This window comes from Mandrillus leucophaeus, unplaced genomic scaffold (assembly GCF_000951045.1).
Source record: "Mandrillus leucophaeus isolate KB7577 unplaced genomic scaffold, Mleu.le_1.0 Scaffold457, whole genome shotgun sequence".
Taxonomy (NCBI): domain Eukaryota; kingdom Metazoa; phylum Chordata; class Mammalia; order Primates; family Cercopithecidae; genus Mandrillus; species Mandrillus leucophaeus.
Window position 1 is genome coordinate 192036 of NW_012104887.1, and position 20929 is coordinate 212964.

Sequence of the window (20929 nt, forward strand, 5' to 3'; positions counted from 1 at the left end):
TTTTTTTTCTTCAGGAAAGATAAGATGTCCCATTTTATAGAAGGAGATCTGTTAAACGGATTTGTACATGTGCTGCAGTAGTGGCAGAGAGTCTGCCATAATCTCTTCACTCTCTCCATTCTGGCCTACTTTGAGTATACCAACTTGCAGATGCCATTCGGGGTCAGAGGGACTGAGGTGAGGACAGGAACAGAGCAAATTACTTGACCCAACAGGGAACTGTACTTGAGACTTGATCCCAGAGCTATGTTCAGCCTAATCACTTTTTAAAAGTGAATCCTTAGAGCCTGCATGCAGAGAATAATATCTCGCAGTTTAGACAGAGGTGTTGAGCATGTAGAATGTAGGAGCTACTGAGAGATTGATGGAGCTTTATTTTTCTTATCAAAGGAGCACTCACTGGCTATATCCAGAGCAGAGGAGTCTTCCTGTGCATCAGAGAGGAAGGCATTGCTGCTGGGAAGCTGGTGGGAGACATGGCAGCTGGAATGAGTCAAATGCTGTTCATCAAATGGACTTCATCCATTTCTTCCTCCTGGGCCTCCCTCCTGAGCCTGGTGGAGTAGGCAAGACAAGGGATTAAACCAAGGCAGCCTGGAGCCACAGCTTCATAGCTAGTTCTGATCTGAAGCTCATGGAAGAGGCACCAAAACCAAATGGACCATCATATCAAAGAGGAAGTATACAATCCACTTTTGACTGGGAGTATAGTGGGCCAAGAGTTAGTATAGAAGTGAAAACAGCAAGTGATCAGTGCGTTGACCTCATAACACACAGATAAGGCAGCAGACTCAACAACTACTCTAAAATACACTCAGGGCACACAGGACACACCGAGATTCATACTATTGGATTCAAAATGCTGTGTTCAAATTTTATTTAATATGATGTGGAGTGGTCCATTGAATACCAGCTCTTGAGACAATGTAACATTCCAGGGCTTTTGCAGATTTTAGACCCCTAGCTCTAAATACTTGCTATGGTTTCAGTTTATTTTCAAGGTAATTTTCTGGCTATAAAACATCTGCCAATATAATTCAGGACAACTGTGCAGAAACCAGATAGGCATCTTATTTTGGTTTGCAACCATATAGATTTTAAAGATACAGGAACCAGGGATCCCTGGTTAGTTTACTTTTCAGTAAGACTGACTAGTTAACTAAGTGTGAGAAATTACTAGGAAATAAGAACCAATACAAGAATTGCAAAGAGAGCAGAGAACCATTTTTTAAGGGGTACATTGTGTAATCAGTCAACAAAAAAAGTACACTCAGCAGTTTCTGCTTTTTCTAGATCTGGGACCTTTAACCTCTTGAACCCTTGTTTCTGGAATTCTCTTTAGATTTGGTCAGTCCATTATCAGCCTCTTCATCATTCAGAGTTACCTGGGAGCCAGTAGCTTTTGCCTGTCTTCATTTTTCTTACCATTGTGATTTTCTGCAAATCAAAATTAGAAAGAGCTGGTCAGAAATTAAGCAGGTCCCATTTCACACATTGCACACACGGGGCCTATATGATCAGGGACATAACACTTGACATGTGTGTTCAGAATGCTCTGTGAGAATTTTTGCAGGAGGCCTCAGGTTGTGTCTTTAGAGAAGTGGCCTGGCGGGCTTGCCTGAGCCCACTGGACAGGGTGTTCCTGATGTGGTGAATCATCACCATGACATCAGCTGCCTGAAGCAGAGCAAAAAGTTTAAAATGTCTTTTGTTCCCCAGCTCAAAGAATACTTGCCTGGCTGCCCTTTGGACTTCTCCAGTTATAACCTTCCTTCCTGCCACAGGCTGGTTGCCAGACCATGACTGTTTGTCCCCTTGCTACTCACACACAGAACCTGCTCCAGTCTCTGAGAGGACAAATAGCCCTGTCCTACCGCTACTCCAAAACCAGAGGACTGCCCAGGTGCCTTTAAGTCTGTTCCCATTGTGCTTCCTCCAATGTTCTTGGGGGTAATTCTTTTTCTCTTCTTCTCAGTTTGTTAGTGAGAATTGCGGGTGATTCTGTGAAAAATATTCCAGTATAAATCAACTTTTCTAACATCAGTTTCTACTATATCTTGTCCCTAAACTAACTCCAAAAGATTTGGACAGTTTATCGGGACCTGAAAATAAATAAATAAATAAATAAATAGCCCTGAAAGAGAAATACATTCATGAACATTAAGATATTACTTCAACTGATCTGTACAGCAGCCGTGGAATTATGATTTGACCCACTTTACAAATGAGGAAACAGAAATTCAAGAAGGATCAATCACTTGCACAAAGTTAGTAAATACAGCGCTGAGGCTAGAGCCTAGGTAATTCTGATTCTTAGGCCAGGCGTCTTCCCATTCTAACAGGCTGCCTTCTCTCATACTGTTCTTTCTGACCACAAAGATTGAACGGAGACTTCTGCTTCTGGCCAAGTTGGAGTAATAGGGACCAGATTTGTCCTCCACCTTAAACAACTAAGAAACTGGAAAAAGCATTTTAAGCTCTAGCTTCAACATTGGATATAGTGCAGTACAGGACAGTGATCCCTGAGAGAGAGAAAATAAAAGAGATGAGTCCTGTGACTGTTCCAGTTTCCTGCCTGAGATTGTCAAGTGCAAAGCAGGGAGGGAGGACCCAGCCAGAGCCTGGTAGTAAGTTTGAAGAAGTCAGGGTGGCTAGACATCACAGGACAGACTAGAGAATAGATTGCTGCACAGACAGAATGCCTTGGATAGCTGTCTTCAATCTTCAGCTAAGTACTGATTAGTACATGAATTTGAGGAAATTATGCAAAGCAGGGAAAAGAACTTCCCAAAAGGAATAATCTCTGTAGCTCACACAGAGTTTGCAACATTTGGTGTTTCCATCAGCTAGAGTGAAAATCCCTTTTAATAGAGGGAGCATTGCTTAGAACAGGAGTCGCCAACCCCCAGCATTGGTCCATGCCCTGTTAGGAACAGGACCGCACAGCAGGAGGTGAGCAGCCAGCCAGAAAGCATTATGGCCTGAGTTCTACCTCCTGTCAGATCAGCACTGGCATTAGATTAGCATTGGAGCACAAGCCCTATTGTGAACTGTACATGCCAGGGATCTAGGCTGCACGCTCCTTATGAGACTCTAACTAGTGTCTGATGATCTGAGGTGGAACAGTTTCCTACTGAAACCACCCAACTCCCAACCCCTACCATCCCACCCCCACCTTGTCTGTGGAAAAATTGTCTTTCATGCAACCAGTCCCTGGTGCCAAATCTGTGGGAGATCACTGGCTTAGAACCTTCAAAAGAGTGTTGCCCCCAGTGTAAACTATGGACTTTGTGTGATAATGACATGTCAGTGTAAGTTCATCAACTGTAACAAATGTACCATTCTGGGGAGAGATGCTGATAGCCTAGGAGGCTATGCATGTGTGCAGGCAGGGTGCATATGGGAACTTTTTGTACTCCCTGCTCAATTTTGCTGTGAATCTGAAACTACTCTAAAAAATAAGGTCTATTTTCTTAAAAGTCATATTGCCTCCATAGTGGGAAAAAAAATAGCGGTTGACTAATAGCTGCTCTTATCCTGCCTAAAAAATTTAAAAAGCCAGCTTTAAAAGATGCAAATTGATTTTAAGTAACTTTATTGTATACTAAAACAAAGCTAAAATAGTTTTAACACAAAATGCAAAAAATCCAGCACTCAATAAGTTACAATTTGCAATGTCTAACACCAAATCAAATAGTGTTAGGAATGCAGAGAGACAGAAAACTGTAATCCATGATAAGAAGGGGAAAAAAAAATCAATCTGCTTAAACTGACTTAGAAAGGACACATCAAGTGAGAATTAAAAAATCAATAGAAAAGACACAGATGACAGAATCTGTAGACAAGGACATTGAAACAAATATAACTATATTCCTTGTATTAAAGAAGCTAGGCCAGGTGTGGCAGCTCATGCTTGTAATCCTGGCACTTTGCGAGGCCAAGGTGGGTGGGTCACCTGCGGTCAGGAGTTGGTGACCAGCCTGGCCAATGTGGTGAAACACCATCTCTCTGAAAAATATGAAAATTAGCTGGGTGTGGAGACACGTCCCAGCTACTCAGGAGGCTGCAGGCACAAGAATCCCAGCTACTCAGGAGGCTGAGGCACAAGAATCACTTGAACCCAGGAGGCGAAGGTTGCAGTGAGCTGAAATCTCACCATTGTACTTCAGCCTGGGCAACAGAACGAGACTCTGTCTCAAAAAATAGAATAAAATAAAATAAACAAGCTAGGGGAAAATATGAAATGATGAAGAGTTACATAGAAGGCCTTAAAAAATATATATAAATTAAATTTACATGAAAAATAAAGTCTGAGATGAAAATACACTGGATAGGATTAACAGCAGATGCTGCTGAAGAAAGATTAACCAATTTCAAGACATGGAAATAGAAACAAAGAGAGAAAAAAAAGATACAACAAAAATGAACAGACCATTAGTCAGCTGTGGTAAAATTTCAAAGCAGCTAATACAAACATAACTGGAGTCTTTGAATGAGAGGCTAGAGAGAAAGAAGAGAATATATATTATATAGATTTGATATACATGTGCCATATATAATATATTGTACATGCCATGTATAAGACATATATGTCATTATTATTCAAATTTGAGGAGAACTATAAACATGCAGATGCAAGAAACTAGATAAAGTAAAACAATATGTAAAAGATAAAACTATACAAGGTCTTATCTTAACTAAACTGCTTCAAACCAGTGATAAATAGAAAATCTCAAAAGTGGCCAGAGGAAAAACGACATATTATGTACAGAGGAACAAAAATAAGAATTATGGCAGACTTCTTGTTGGAAACAATGTAATCCAGAAGACAGTGTAATATCACTTTTCAAACACTTTAAAAACAAAAACTGTCAACTAGAATCCTACACCCAGTGAAAATATCTTCCAAAATGAAGGTGAGTTCTTATGCTCATCAAGATGAAGTAATCCACCATACTCTATCTCTCTTACTGATTGAAACTAAGAACTCTCAGGCCAGGCACAGTGGCTCACATCTGTAATCTCAGCACTTTGGGAGGCCAAAGCAGGTGGATCACTTGAGATCAGTAGTTCAACACCAGCCTGGGCAACATGGAGAAACCCTGTCTCTACAAAAAATACAAAAGTCAGCCAGGCGTGGTGGCACACACCTGTAGTCCCAGCTACTTGGGAGGCTGAGGTGGGAGGACTGCTTGAGCCCCGGAGGCACAGATCACAGTCAGCCAAGATCGTGTCACTGCACTCCAGCTTGGGTAAGACAGCAAGACTCTGTCTCAAAATAAAAAACAAAACTAAGAACTCTTGAAAGAATATGAAAAGTGATTACCTGAGTGCTCTAAAGAGAAAACAATAGAATGCAGATTAAGGACCATAGTCAAAACTAAGATAAAATTTACAATGGAGATAACTCTGCATTTTTTCTCCCCACTTTGGGGCACTTGGGAGGAGCTAAGGGTCTTCAGAGCCTGTAGCCAACTTACCTGTGGCCAGTTTTCTGACAAGAACCTCTGTCAGCTGGCTTCCTTGTACCATTTGCTCACAGAATATCTGTCTCTGGTAGTAGGCAATGCCGGTGTTCCTGAGAAGGCCCTCAAAAGACTTAACTGTGTTCTTCACATGCTGGGTGAAAAGGTAGCAGACACCTCCCCCTTCCTGTATCTTCTGTAGTAAGTGGGTCAGTTCTTCAGCCTGAGCCTGAATTAAGGGATCATGTATCCTAAGGTGGGAAAGAGGAGTAAGAGGGAATGTAGTGAATAATAGGTTATAGAAGTTTCAGAGGAGACATCTCTTAGAATCCCTGTGAGGAACTCCCAAGTTGAATTCTTTCTTTTTTCTTTTTTCTTTTCTTTTCTTTCTTTCTTTCTTTTTTTCTTTTTTTTTTTTTTTTTTTGAGACAGTCTCACTCTGTTGCCCAGGTTGGAGTGCAGTGATGTGATCTCAGCTCACTGCAGCCTCTGCCTCTGCCTCCGCCTCTGCCTCCGCCTCTGCCTCTGCCTCCGCCTCTGCCTCCGCCTCTGCCTCTGCCTCCGCCTCTGCCTCTGCCTCCGCCTCTGCCTCTGCCTCCGCCTCCCAGGTTCAAGCAATTCTCTTGCTTAAGCCTTCCAAGTAGCTGGGACTACAGGTGCCCATCACCATGCCAGGAAAATTTATATATTTTTTGTAGAGATGGGGTTTTGCCATGTTGGTCATGCTAGTCTTGAACTCCTGACCTCAAATGATTCATGCACCTCACTGTACCAAAGTGCTGGGATTACAGGCATGAGCCACCGCCCCTGGCCCAAGATTAATTCTTGTACAAGTTGTGTGACTTGCCTGTGGCAGAAGGAATGAAGAAACAGCCTTGGGGTTGTCTGTTATTTTACTAACTTTGCTTTAAAAAGATGCCCCTTTGGTTCCCCACTTTAGCCTAAGTACATTTTCGTACAATATACATCAAGCATTATACAGTAACTGGCAAAAAAAAAAAAAAAAAAAAAAAAAGGCCAGGTTCAAAAATGTTGACCAGGTATCTCTGGTATTATTGAAAGTTAAAAAGAAAAATCAGTGAAAAGGTCAAGAAGGGCAGTATTCTTTTGAATGACATGAAGATAGACCATAATCAGTAAGAAGGCAATTAAAACTAAAGTTCTGGCCGGGTGCAGTGGCTCACGCCTGTAATCCCAGCACTTTGGGAGTCCGAGGCAGGTGGATCACCTTAGGTCAGGAATTTTGAGACCAGCCTGGCCAACATGGCGACACCCCATCTCTACTAAAAATACAAAAATTAGTTGGCATGGTGGTGTGTGCCTGTACTCTCAGTTCCTTGGGAGGCTGACCTAGGAGGATCGCTTGAACCTGGGAGGTGGAGGCTGCAGTGAGCTGAGATCACACAACTGCACTCTAACCTGGGCAACAGGGTAAGACTCCATCTCAAAAAAAAAAAAAAAAAAAGTAAAGTTCTGAGTAGTAATTTCATTACTCTATGTGGGATTTCATTGTTTTCTAATTATTGTATAAGCATTTCTCATGGTGATATGGTTTGGCTCTGTGTCCCTACCCAAATCTCATGTTGGATTGTAATCCCCAGTGTTGGGGGAGGGAACAGCTGGAAGGTGACTGGATCATGAGGGCGGATTTCCCCCTTGCTGTTCTCGTGATAGTGAGTGAGTTCTCATGAGGTCTGGTGGTTTGAAAGTGCAGCACCTCCCTCTTTGCTGTCTCTCTCTCTCTCCTCTTCTGGCCATGTGAAGACCATGCCTGCTTCTCCTTCGACTTCCACAATGATTGTAAGTTTCCTGAGGCCTGCCCAGAAGCAGAAGCCTGTACAGCCCACAGAACCATGAGCCAATTAAACCTCTTTTCTTTATAAATCACCCAGTCTCAGATACATGTTTATAGCAGTGTGAGAATGGACTAATACACGTGGGTTCCAACGTGGAATGTGAGCTCTGTGAGTCTAAAGACAGTGCCACCTATTACCCAACTTACAGCACCCGGTAGTATGTACACATGCAAGTAGTTATTCAGTTAATGTTTAGAACCATGTAGTCCCAGAGCTGGACTGAACATTTACAGTCATCTACCCCATCTCATGCTTGATTTTTCTCCTTGATACTCTTCTAAGTAGTTATCCGCAGGTCCTCTTTCAAACTCTATTCCTTAGAGTTACTAGAAAGTGTCAGGGGAAGTAAAGACACGTACTGGGGAGAAGCAGGGGCTCCAGACCTATCCCCTCTTCAATCCAATATCTCTGTTTTAGTGAGTTTTACACATTTGAGCTTCTATGATTTCATTTCAACAAAGGATTAAAAGAAAGATTAAAAGAAGTTTTGAATGCTACAATCTACGTTATGTCTGAAACCCTCTAAGGATAGTCAATGCTGGTCCTGAGCAAATTAATAATTCATTTTCCACACAACAGCTGCTCAATCATCTATCTATCCCATAGCCCTAGCAGTTAATACTCCACCTAGTGTAACACTTTTTTAAAAAGTTTGGAGGAGAAACATTCTTACCATGAAAGGCACTTTGGAAACTTTGAAAATATCTCTTATAGAAAATGACAATCACCACATCTATAAATGGGAACAAACATAATAATTATAGAAAATAATTGTTCAGAGTTTTCTATGTGTTAGAGATGGTTCTAACTACTTGCAATTGTGCATTTAATCTTCATAACCCTCTAAGGTAGGTACTGTCAGTATTTCGATTTTATAAATGAGGTAGCCTCGGTTAATGACATGCAGAAAAGTGAAGTAAATTTGACCAAGGACACACAGATAGAAGCCACATTGCTATTATGCCAACACAGGCAGCTGTCTCCATTTTACTAATATGCTATTTAACGGAAAACCCCAGACACCTAACTGGACCATAGCCTCATTGTGTCTTAGTCTAGTTCTGTGCCTGCCTCATACATTTCTGCCTTTCTCCTTGCACAGATTTTCTCTTTGTTCTACCAGCCTGGGCTGCCCCACTTCAAACAGTATTTATACATGTCCCACAGACGTACCTCCTTACCGGAGCCTTGCAGCTGGCCTTGGCAATTTGGCTAGCTCCCTCTCCTGAAACTGCAGCTCCTCCTCCAGCACAGATTTTTATAAGGTCTTTGCACTCTTCACAGTCTGAGAAAAGACAGACATGCCTGCATCATGGAAGGCTGGATGTGCTGCTGTGGTCACTGCCTGCAGGACAGGAGGCAGGGTCTATCTCAAGGATAAAAGTATACCCAGCACCAGGCTTTACACTGGGATTTCCATATCTTTATTCCTCAGTCTCTCAACTACTCCCCATTTTAGAGATGAGGAAAGAAGAACCCATAGGCTGATAAAACAACTTGACAAGATGATTCAACTGGAATGAGGCAGTCAGAATTCACATCCCCTGAGGTCTGACTCCACATCTTTTTTTTCTTTTCTTTTTTTTTTTTTTAGATGGAATCTCACTTTGTTGCCCAGACTGGAGTGCAGTGGCATGATCTCAGTTCACATCAACCTCTGACTCCCAGGTTATTCTCCTGCCTCAGCCTCCCAAGTAGCTGTGATTACAGGTGTGCACCACCACACCCTGCTAGTTTTTGTATTTTCAGTAGAGACAGGGCTTCACCATGTTGGCCAGGCTCAAATGATCTACCTCAAATGATCTACCCACCCTGACTTTCCAAAGTGCTGGGATTACAGTAAGTGTGCCAATGTGCCCGGCCATGACTTCAAATCTTAAGGCCAATTTACCAAACCTTACAGCCTCTTAAATAAAACATGAACATAAGGCCATGAAGTAATGGCTTCCTGTGTCACTTCCTGTGTTTGGGAAGATACTAAGAACTGTAGGACTGATGGTTCTCCTGCTTTGAGAGTTTCAATAATCCCAAAATATTTCAAAGATTTAAACATTTATCTGTATACAACTGTGTAAAACTGTATATGGAGGAGAAAGATCCAAATGATATATGCCCAAAAGCTAATAGGTGGTATTTTGAAGGCAGAACCAACACATAGTGTTTGTCATGGTACTGTTGCAGTAGGTTTTTAAGAATTATCATCATGTGATCATCACCACTATCCAAAGAGGTAGTTACTACTCTATTACCATTACAGATGAGGAAACTGAGGCACAGTGATGATAAGTAAGACTTGAACCCAGGAAATTTGGCCCTAGGGTATATGCTCTTTAATCACTGCACAATAGTACCTTTATACTATGGTCTTAGGTAATATCATTCTTCTTCTCTAGCTTGAGAATTTTTTTTTCCTACAATTATAATGAATGAAGTTTTTTTTAAACTAGTTTTTCCACACACCAAAGCTCATCTTTTAACTTCTTTAGTAACTGGGCTTTTGGCTTTACTTTTCTATCACAGTAAGTTGGACTGCAACTTTTAGTCACCCCCTACGCAATGATTTATTTTAAAATAATTGTAGAAATTGGAAAGCAAATTCAATTTCAGTGTTAACCAGAATCCTCTTCTAATTAATATCCCTGTTCCTCTCATGCCCTTGTTCCCATGTTTCCCTGTCATTACAGCTTCTCCCTTCCCCGACTATTAGTAACAGGTTTTGGATTTTACAGTGAATTTAAAAATGTGAGAGCTGACTGTGGAGAGGAAAGGACCAGCCCCTAAACTGGCCTGGCCTTCTACTGAGAACGGCGGTCTGCTCCACTTGGCCTTGTTCTCATTTTGGCCATATGTCTCATAGCTCTGATCCTGGACGTCCACCTGCAGTTGTTTGCTGTCCGTAAAGTTGATACTCAGAGAGAGACAGAAAGGGTGTTACGAAGTCTCTGATTTTTCTGGAAATACCCTCCATCTAACCAGAGCATGAGGAATGGCTTATTTAAACTTCTGTGGGAAGAGAATCTTGATCCAGGTATCATAAAGACTTTTCTCCGTGTCTGCTATTGAAGTTCGCATCTCCACATATCTGTGACTCAGTTGAGAATAGGTAGTTTTAAGTTCCTTCAAGGCAGATAGGGTATACTATTTCTTCTTTCACCCCTGGTGCTGTTGGCACAGTGCTGTGCAAATGGGTGCGCTTTAAAAAGTTTAAATTGAATCCTGAGATGTTTTAACCAACAGTGATATTACATGTTTGTAGAAGCTGATACTCATTGCTGAGAGGGGAAAGACAGTTTCATGCCTAAACCAAGATTTTAGTCTCTATTCCTCACTACACTCGCCCTGCAAACTTTACACCTTTGTGCCTCAGTTTTTCTGTCCTTGGCAAATTGAGAGTAAAATGCCCACTTCTACCTTTTTGGGAGAGTAGTCAGGATAAAATTAATTGTGATAGAGAATAAAGTCTGCAGTGTTTCACTTCACAGAGGAAAATGCACAATCATTTATCACTTTGGTGACCATGCCCCTATGGGACCTACTGTATTTCTGCAGGTGATTGGCCAGGGAGTAGGCAGTAGCTTTGGATGTCAGGAATTTCTCTGTGAGGTCTCGAAAGTTCTGTTTACATTTTTCCAGTTCAGAGCACAAGTACTGATTGGTTTCCAGGATGCTAGTTTCTGCCCTTGGACCAGAACAAGTGGTGGGAGATACGGCCATGCTGAAGATTGTGGAGGAAGTGGAATCAGAGCCCAGGGAGAATAAACCCAAACAAATAATACATGAAAAACAAATGCATGGATTATGGTAATGGTTGCACTACTTGGGTAAATTACTAAAAATTATTGAACTGTACAATTATAATGGGTAAATTTTATAGTATGTAAATTATACCTCAATAAAGTTTTTTTTACATTAAACAAAGGATTTAAATGAATCAAGAGAAAGCAGATCTGATTCACAACTTACTTTTGGGATAAACTTTGTCAGCATCCCACAACTCTGAGAATCCTCAGTCACAAAAACAAGGCACAAGGTGCCTGAGCTTAGAATCTAAGGTACTGTCTGTGGTTCAGGCTCTGATAGGAATGCCAGAGGTAAGACCCAGTGCCAGGTAACAGTCTGGAGTCATGATAACAGAATTAGAAGGTGCGGGTGTCATGGAATGTTAGGATATCTGCCTTCCAGGTGTCTAGGCCATATGGAAACACAAGGTCTCTTCTGGAGGTCACCACCAATGGAGAGCACTCCCTCAGCAGTCATTCTCGGTACTTGTATACCCTTGTGAGAATACCATAGGCCTATCTCTTTCTAAAATTTAACCATATTTTCATTGTGTATTATGGCAAATGCATAGACAACATCAAGGAATACATATTTCCTCAAGTTCTATCGTTGTCTTAAGGACTGTCATGAAGTCATTTTCTTCTTAGTTAAAAATTTAACACTTTTAGATAGTCTTGATGTTCTTCTTTGGTCCTCCAGTTTTCCACATCATTTATATTATAAGAAAAAAATCCTGAATATTCTGCTCAGTGTGTGAATAATTGATTTATATGGATTTAGAGGCCAGGTGCAGTGGTTCACACCTGTAATCCCACCACTTTGGGAGACCAAGGTGGTCGGATCACTTGAGCTCAGGAGTTTGAGACCAACCTGGGCAGCAGGGCAAAACCCTGCCTCTACAAACAGTTTTTAAAAATTAGCCGGGCATAGGGCTGGGCATGGTGGCTCATGCCTGTAATCCCAGCACTTTGGGAGGCCGAGGCGGGTGGAGTATGAGGTCAGGAGATGGAGACCATCCTGCCTGACACAGTGAAACCTCGTCTCTACTAAAAATACAAAAAATTAGCTGGGTGTGGTGGCGGGTGCCTGTAGTCCCAGCTACTTGGGAGGCTGAGGCAGGAGAATGGCATGAACCCGGGAGGCAGAGCTTGCAGTAAATGGAGATAGCGCTACTACACTCCATCCTGGGCAACAGAGCGAGACTCCACCTCAAAAAAAAAGAAAAAAAAAAATTAGCCAGGCATAGTGTGGCGTGTCTGTAGTCCCAGCTATTCAGGAGACTGACGTAGGAGGATCGCTTGAGTTCAAGTGTTTTTTGCTGCAGTGAACCAAGATCATGCCACTGCACTCCATTCTGGATGACAAAGTGAGACCCTGTCTCAAAAAATAAAAGCAAAATCAAAATAAGTAATAAAAGGATTTTGGTCAGTGTCTTAATATACTTCTTGCTGCAAACCAATGTTATAGTGGCATCTTTTCCCCCACTGGGGACCCATGTTAGGTTTTTTTTTTTTTCTTTTTTTTTAGACAGGGTCTAGCTTTGCTGCTCAACCTGGAGTGCAATGGCATGATCACAGCTCACTGCAACCTCAAACTCCCAGGCTCAAGGGATCCTCCTGCTTCAGCCTCCTGAACAGCTCAGACTACAGGTACATGTCACCACCCTCAGCTATTTTGTGTGTGTTTGTGTATGGGGTCTCACTATGTTGCCCAGCCTGGTCTCAAACTCCTGGGCCCAAGTTATTCTCACACCTTGGCCTCCCAAAGTATTGGAATTATGGGCGTGAGCCACCACACCTGGCCCATGTTGGCTTTTCACTTAACTTGAGGACAAGTTTGATATTCATAACTCCTAACTCCACTTTCCTCTTCTATGTGTGGGTTGCTTTGTGTTATAATCTCTATATACATATTTTTTGCTTGTCACTTATGATTTTCATTCTAACTCCACAGGCTTTCTTTCCAATTTATCACAATCACTGAAATAATGTATGTATATCTCTTTAAATACATGTAGTGGCCACCTAATTTGGAATGATTTATAAACTGTAACTATATGTTTGAAGCAGTTTTTATGGAACACTAATGATTTGCATTGAGCCAAAGCCATTGGCCTGAGGATATATCCTCAGACAGAGCATGGTAAAAATCAAAGTCATGAGTCTGTGGTGGTTGGTGGTGATCAACAGCATTCCTGTGCAATGGGGTTTAGTGGGAGAGAAACTGAGGTTTTAAAGACAGGCATAGATAGACAGAAGAGAAGTGATCCTCTGATGTACCTCTTCACTTCCTATGTATCAATTCCTCCCTGGTTTTGTGAGACTGAGATAGGGAGACTCTTATGGAATATCTGTCCTTTCCCTTCAGCTGCCTGACTTTCCTGGGCTACTGGCCTACACATGTGTGACTATGGTCACCTCCACATTCATGACAAACAGAAGGAAGCAGGACCAACAAACTGCATACCCTACATGCTAACCTGAAACTATAGTGTTTAATAGTATTAGTTTATGAGATATATCAGAAGCTATATGATTTTAGTCCTTTTAAATTTATTAAGATTTATGTTAAGGGCTAGCATATGGTCTATTCATTAGAACGTCCCACGTGTGCTTGAGAGGAAGTGTATTCTGTTTCTGTTGAGTGGAGTATTCTATAGATGTCTGGTAGGTTATGTTATTTAAATCTTTTATTTCTTTATTGGTCTTCTGCGTAGTTACTCTATCCATTATTGAAAGTTGTGGTATTAAAGTCTCCATCTACTATTGTTAAATTGTCTATTTCTCTCTTCAATACTGTCAGTTTTTGCTTCCTGCATTTTGAGGCTCTGTTAGATTCATGTGTATTTATAATTGTACTCTCTTCCTGATGGATTAACCCTTTTATCATTACAAAATATTCCTCATTGTCTTTGGTAACTTTTTTGTCTTAAAGTCTCTTGTTTATTTTGTCTGGTATTAGGATAGTTGTTACTGAAACACCAGAGGTTTGATTTAAGTCTTGCTGCTCACTGCACAGAAAGCCAATCACTGAATCCAACTAGTATTGCCAGGGAAGAAGGCTTTCGTCAGGTACTGCAACTTAGGAGATGGGAGATCAGTCTCAAATCCATCTTCCTGACCAATGAAAAGTCAGGGTTTAGATAGCAGGGAAGAAATGGAACTACATGAAGGAAAACAGGAATTACAGAGAGGTAAGAAAGAGGAACTGGTCAACAGGAAGCACGTGGTCACTTAGGCAATTATGATGGAATAAGGGGTCTGACATCTCATTGTCCAGATGTGGTACGCTGGTAAATTTCAGTTCTTTGATACTATCTGGAAGGCCGGATGGTTGCTTTCCTGAGAAAGGAACTCAGATAATACAAATGTAACTTTCTCAAATTTCAAGACTGAAAGGGTCAATTTCTATGTTTATTCAAAAGAAACCGTAAACATCAGTTCTAGGGGACAATTGGGTTGGTTTAAAACTCACTTCAGCTTTCTTATGGTTGCTGATTACATAATTATGTTACATTGCATGGCAAACGGATTTTGCAGATACAATTAAATTAACCTTAAAATGGGGAGATTATAAAGGTTGACTAATGTAATAACACGGGCCTTTAAAGTCTGGGTCTAGAGGTCAGAGCTCAATGAACTAGGAAGTCAGAGAGATCCAAAATATGTTAGTGATTCAATGAGGAAGAAACCCTTCACTGCTGACTTTGAAGATGGTGAGAGTCACAAATAAAGTCCTCAGTCCAACAACTTCATAGTTAGTGCTACCTGCAAATATGAGCTAAGAATATTTTTAAATGCATTTACAATATGCAGTGAACAGATTCACATTGTCTCTGCCTGCTCTTCTCTTTCGCTTTGTCCCTGCATGCTACTATGTCTGTCTAGATGGGGGGACACAAAAACCAGGCCTTTGTGCAGCTTTCTCTCCTCTCCTGGAATGCTATTGCTCACTAGAGCCAGATAGCACTGCTGAAGGTGGCTGAGTACAGGCAACTGATGGGGTTGGAAGCCATAGGTCCTTGATTAATTCAGCCGAGATTGCACCACTGCACTCCAGCCTGGGTGATCCAGTGAGACCCCGTCTTAATAAACAAACAAACAAACAAACAAAACCTGCCCATGAAAGGGGAAAGGATCAATAAATGGGTATTCCAAAAAATCAAAAGCCACACAAATATCAAGCCAAAATAAACTGATTCCCTGACTGGAAATTGAACCCAGGCTATGGCAGCAAAAGCACAGAACTTTAAGTACTGAACTGCAAGATCGAGCATTTTAAGGGTAGCTATGACACTAGCATGTGCCTTTCTTTTAACTTGATCTTCCATCAACTTTTTAAAATAAGAGATCTCTAATTTTTTTTAAAATTAAAGTGTCTAATTTAAGGGATCCATCTTCAGTCCACTGGCAACTAGAATTTCCAATGGTGTAATTATTCCAATAGCAATTCAACCAAATAGCCTCTTTGTGGAAAGCCCAGGATGTCATTTTCCAGAAGGTCATAGAAGAGGCAATCCCAAAGATTGCCCTCCAAGAGAAAAGTTCAATGTAAGGAGTAGGCCACAGATGGTTAAGGATGATACTTGCCTCCAGCAACCCACATATTTGTGGGGGCTTCCAGTCACAGACTTGTGAGTCTGTGATACCATGTAGGCCCTCTTGGGATTGAGCTTTCTTAGGTCTAATCAGGCAATAAGAGTTGAGACGACAAAAGCCTCGAAGGGATGGGATTTCTTAAGACAAACCCCAAGAACTTGACATAGTCAGAACAAAATGTGTGCTCGGGTTCCCAGCCATTTTCAGACAGGCCACCTACTATAACCTGAAAGTTACCACCTCTTACCAGATAGGGGAAAACAAGAGAAAATGCTCCCACTTGGTCACAAGTCAAGCTCTCAAGGGCATCAAATAAGATGAGAAGGAACCTCAACCAGTACCCTCTTTTATGACAGAATAACACATAGAGACAAAGACAAAGGAACAAACAATTTCTGGGAAGAAAGGGATTAAACAATATGAATTGGTACCACAAAGTACCAAAAAGCACACCAGAGTCACTACACCCAAGACTAGTCACACAAATCCTTTTCTCCCATTAATCAAGATTTTAGAGAGGGAAAAGAAACAGTGATTTTTCCTGTCCACTTGATCAGATTCCACATAGAGAAGGAGGCTGGGAGCCTGGCTGGTAAAAAGTTCTTACCCTTATGACAGCTGATCTGATCCTGGGTTCTTCACTGCAGCTTCCAGAAGAGCAGAGCTTTGCTATCCTGCTTACAGCTCCAAAACTGTAGGGGTCAGTGGAATCCCTCCCTCTTAACCCTCTGAAGTTTCACTCAAAAATCAAGTCACAAAAGGCAGATTAGTTGGAGAAAAGGCATAAAATGTACTGACATGTACATGGGGAGTGATACCATAGAGTGATTACCCTACCCTACCCATAATGGGATGCAGAAGCTTATATACCATCTCAAGGTAACAGAATGAATGAGGGCTCAAAGCATGGCCAAAACCAGGTTCCATCAGAGTCAGTGGTATATCCATTTATTGTGGGCAAGACAGGTTAGGGGAGGCAGAGAAGAGGAGGCTTGGCTAGCAAAGTTGGTCTGAATATGTAAATGAAACCTTACAGGTAGCAGCGCTCAGAGAGAATAAACCCTAAAAGTTTCCTTCAGACCTTTACAGGTGTCAGACTCTCAGTTCATCTTTCCTAGATCTGGGCAAGGAAAGACTTGGCTGCATCAGTGCAGACTCCCTACATATGCAAATCTCCCCAACAAAAGATAACGTTGCAGGGCTACATCTGCAGCTGGCTTTCTAAACAGACATATCAAAATATGTCAAAGCAATGTATTTGGAGGTAAAATATTTTTAATTCCTTGATGTCTACATCCTGATGCACCTACCGTTTCAACGCACCATTGTTGGTTGCAACTCCATTCTTCCCTACACTCAAGCCAAAAAAACAGATTCTCCTTGAGGCTAGTCTTTTTCTCACAGCACACATACTATTTTTCAGAAAAATTATGTTTCCTGTTTGGGTTAATTACAGACTTTGATCTGCCCAATCTTTCTCTTTCTTGGTCTCTGAATTTTGGCAAAGGAGTCTCCTGATACAGGTGGGATTGATTCTAATGATGATTCTCAAAACCGTCAGACTTATTTAAGAGCCTTAATCTCGGGGTCAGGGTTTGCGCCGCCCTTGAACCTTTTCTTTGGGCCTACTCGTCAAAATCAGCCTGGTCAGGCCTGTCTTCAAGGCCCAGGGTCAGGGCCAGGTCCTCCCGATGCTTCTTGAAGCTTCTCCCGCTGGGTCGGCAGCCACCCTCCCCTTCCCTATGACCTGCAGAGAAGCTCCAGGGGGCATTTATTCAATTTGCTAGGAACCCAGGAGGCGCAGGTGCGAGGTGACTCTGTGGTTCCCACCGCACCCGCCGCCCTCCTTGGTCCTCTCGCTGTCTCAGGCAAGCAGCAAAGTTCCAGGTGAGCTTGGGCGCCAAAGACACCCAACCAGAGAGGGACCAGTAGGGAAGGGCACCGGCCCTTAGTTCCTTCTCAGTAGGAATCCGAAAAAACTCTTGAAGAAATAGAACGGGAGAGTTGGAAGTAGATCAAAGGGAAAGAAAGAAATCCTAGGAGATTTCCCATCTGAAGGCACCACGAAGAGAAAGTCCACCTCCTCTAGGCCGGATCCTCACCTCACTGGTGAACCGAGTTCCAGTCTCCGTTGGAGACCAAATCAGTTGATTTTAGCTTGACTCCTAGTGAAGAAGCCACGCTTTGTCCTCCCCTGTTTAGCTCTTGATTCTGAAGCACTTGATTGTCTCTCTCAGGCTTTCCATGGATTCCAGGGATGCAACTAAGAAGTTTGTTTTTAATGCACTTACTTGAAGTAATAATAGTTTAAAGTATTTTTGCAAAGAAAAAGGTTTCCTTTTGGACGGAAGACATTCAGATGTGAGGAAAATCACTCGGCTGGGGAAAGCAAATGCTGTTGAGAATGTCTCACAAACACAAATTACACGTCAGCAGGTAGCTTTGACTCTCCGGTTGGGCACATTTTAAGCGCACTGTTGGTGGAACTTAAGATGAATCTAGGACATTCATGATTAATATTTTTAGTTTTTTAGTAAAATTTAATATTTTAAATTTAAATACACATTCTGAAAATTATATAACCAGCACGAGAAACTGGCTTTATGCCATTTTTACAAACACAGGAAAGAAAGATGATATTATAATGACAATGCTTCATAAATGGCAACATTTTTTAAGTACCTAGAGAAAAAAAGGTAACCTAGAATTCTATGCAAAAATAAAATTTCAAACTGTGAGTGAAATAAGGATACTGAAAAACATACAAAAGCTAAAGGAATTCACCAACCCATGCTACAAGAAATCTTAAGAGTCTTCCAAGCAGAAGCAAAAAGATACCAGATAAAAATGTGGGCCCATACAAAGAAACCAATATTGGAAATGGCATTTAGAAAGCATGTACTACACATTTTCTTATAATTTAAATATTTTAAAAAATATTTGACATAATAAATAAAAGTAATAATAATCACAAAGCTTATAATAAATAAAGTAAAATTACATAACACTAGGATAAAGGTCAGAAAGGGAGGTATGATGACACCTGAAAGCAGACTGTGATAAATTAAAGATGTATCCCAGAAACCCTAATGCAGCCACTGAAATAAGAAAAGGGTTATAGCTAATAAAGCAACAAAGGAAAGAAAATGGAATGAAATAAAAGCTATGTAAACACTATTCTGGAACAACTGCTCTCCAGGCCTCTACCCTATAGAAATATACCAGTGGGCAATGAGAAGTGTACAAGAATGATGACTGCAGCATTATTTGTAATCATAAAATAATAGAACCAAAGTAATTTTAAAGAGATATGAAAAGGGTTTTATTTATTTATTTAACAGACAATTGAACAAACAAACAATGGAAGCAAGTCCTTTGCAAAAAGGAACACAGAGGGTCATGATGATGCTACTCCTCCAAGAATTTCAGGGTTCCCAGACGCCTAGGTTTCTGTCTAGTTCTGGAAGATGTTATTCTATGGGAGCAACAGGTCCTCGAGTTTGGGGCTCTTTCAGGTTCTCTCTCCATTTCCCCATTCTGCTACAATAAATAAACAAACAAAAACAATTCTCACTTCCAGAAGATCCCACCTGTGCCTCTGCACGAGCCTTTCAGGAGGTCTGGATGTCTGGTCCGCCGCTCCCCGGCTTCTTTCCCAGCTTTTGCTTTTCCCTTCCCCCGCTCCCGCCCTACGGTCCCACGACCCGACCACCGCCCAGCTGAGCCCCCGCGGCTCCACCGCGCAGAAGGTGCACCGGAGGCCCTGCCAGTTGCCCGCCCCGCGGGAGTGTCGAGAAATCAACGCTTTGTAAACAGAACTTCCCCATTGAAAAAACCTCTTGATTTCCACTCTTAGGGCTCTTCAAAGGACTGAAAGCTAAAGGCGACGATGGATTCATTCGGCAAGTCCTAGTCGGGCGCCCCGGTGAGTGCCAGACCCTGCTCCCCGGGAGGGGACCCACGAGCGACCCTCGCCACCATCGCTGCCCTGGTGGAGCCCCCGTGCGGGACACAGGATCCGAAGATGGCAGCGAAAGCTCCGCAGCGGCCCCGAAAGCAACTGGGCAGGGTGGGCACAGGCTACCTCACTTGCTGAAGGCGGCACAAAGAACGGGAAGAGCCATCCCGGGAGCCCGCCGGGTGTTCAGCTTCCCTTGGGACCCCAGGCTGCTCGGGCTGGGTCGCCGACCGGGGAGTTTCTGGGGGCTTCTGAAGCAGGAGAGGGGCAGGGCAGATGAAGGCCATTCGGCTCTCCGTCTGGCTCCAAAATCTCCTAACGTGCAGGTGTCCAACGTGACCAGCGCAACTCATCGCTCTAATCTCTCTGGTTTTCCAAGGCCTTGCTCAGTCGTCCTGCCGGGCGGGCCCTGAGAATAAACGGGACAGAGGAAGTTTAGTGAGTGCGCCCTTCGTATATCGCGTAGTAGAACTAGCAATCCTTGTCTCTGTGGCGCAATCGGTTAGCGCGTTCGGCTGTTAACCGAAAGGTTGGTGGTTCGAGCCCACCCAGGGACGCTTATTGCAACTTTTAAAGCATTCACGCATTGACAATCACTGGACAAATGGGGGAAATTTTATCTTCCCTCAGTATCAAGCCACTAATTTATGACTGATCCATGTCGCGGGCCAGTCCCAAGCCACTAATTTATGACTGATCCATGTCAAGGGCCAGCCCACCTTCCCGACCAGATTCTAAACCGGGTGTCTCCTGAAATGGCGGGGTTACACCTGTGTAACACAGGAAAGCTGAAACAGAGACCTAGGAACCCACTTGTGGTGTGATAAAATTCTAATTCAGTCCGTTATACGCTTAAATGAGTAATTTACATGCCTCCATTTTTTCATATTTTAGTAATAGGAGTCCAGTAGTATCTCCAGGATGTGCCTGGATTTACTGATTGTTCTGTCAATAATGTGACCAGTGGAATCAGTCATCATCATAGTGATCCTCTCCATCATTTTTGAAAACAGTATTTTTCCCCAGTTTGTGCATGATTTATTTAACCCTTTTCAAAATGTTTTTGTTAGCCAGGTGTGGTGGCATGTGCCTGTAATCCCAGCTACTCGGGAGGTGGAGGCAGGAGAATCGTTTGAACTTGGGAGGTGGAGGCTGCAGGGAGCTCAGATCAGTATACACTCCAGCCTGGGCAACAGAGTGTGACTCTATCTCAAAAGAAAAAAATTGTTTTTGGGATGAGGTTGGTTTCATGGTTTTAGGATTACAAAGAAT

General features: G+C 42.3%; 1 non-coding gene and 1 pseudogene across 1 annotated transcript; one reads left to right on the plus strand and one right to left on the minus strand.

Annotated features, from left to right (window-relative positions):
* LOC105549804 overlaps positions 1–11035 on the minus strand; it is a 13108-nt pseudogene extending 2073 nt beyond the window's left edge.
* A 9105-nt stretch (positions 11036–20140) lies between these two features.
* Positions 20141–20214, plus strand: TRNAN-GUU. The gene has a single exon. It is a non-coding gene; the product is annotated as a tRNA-Asn (tRNA).
* The last annotated feature ends 715 nt before the right edge of the window (positions 20215–20929 follow it).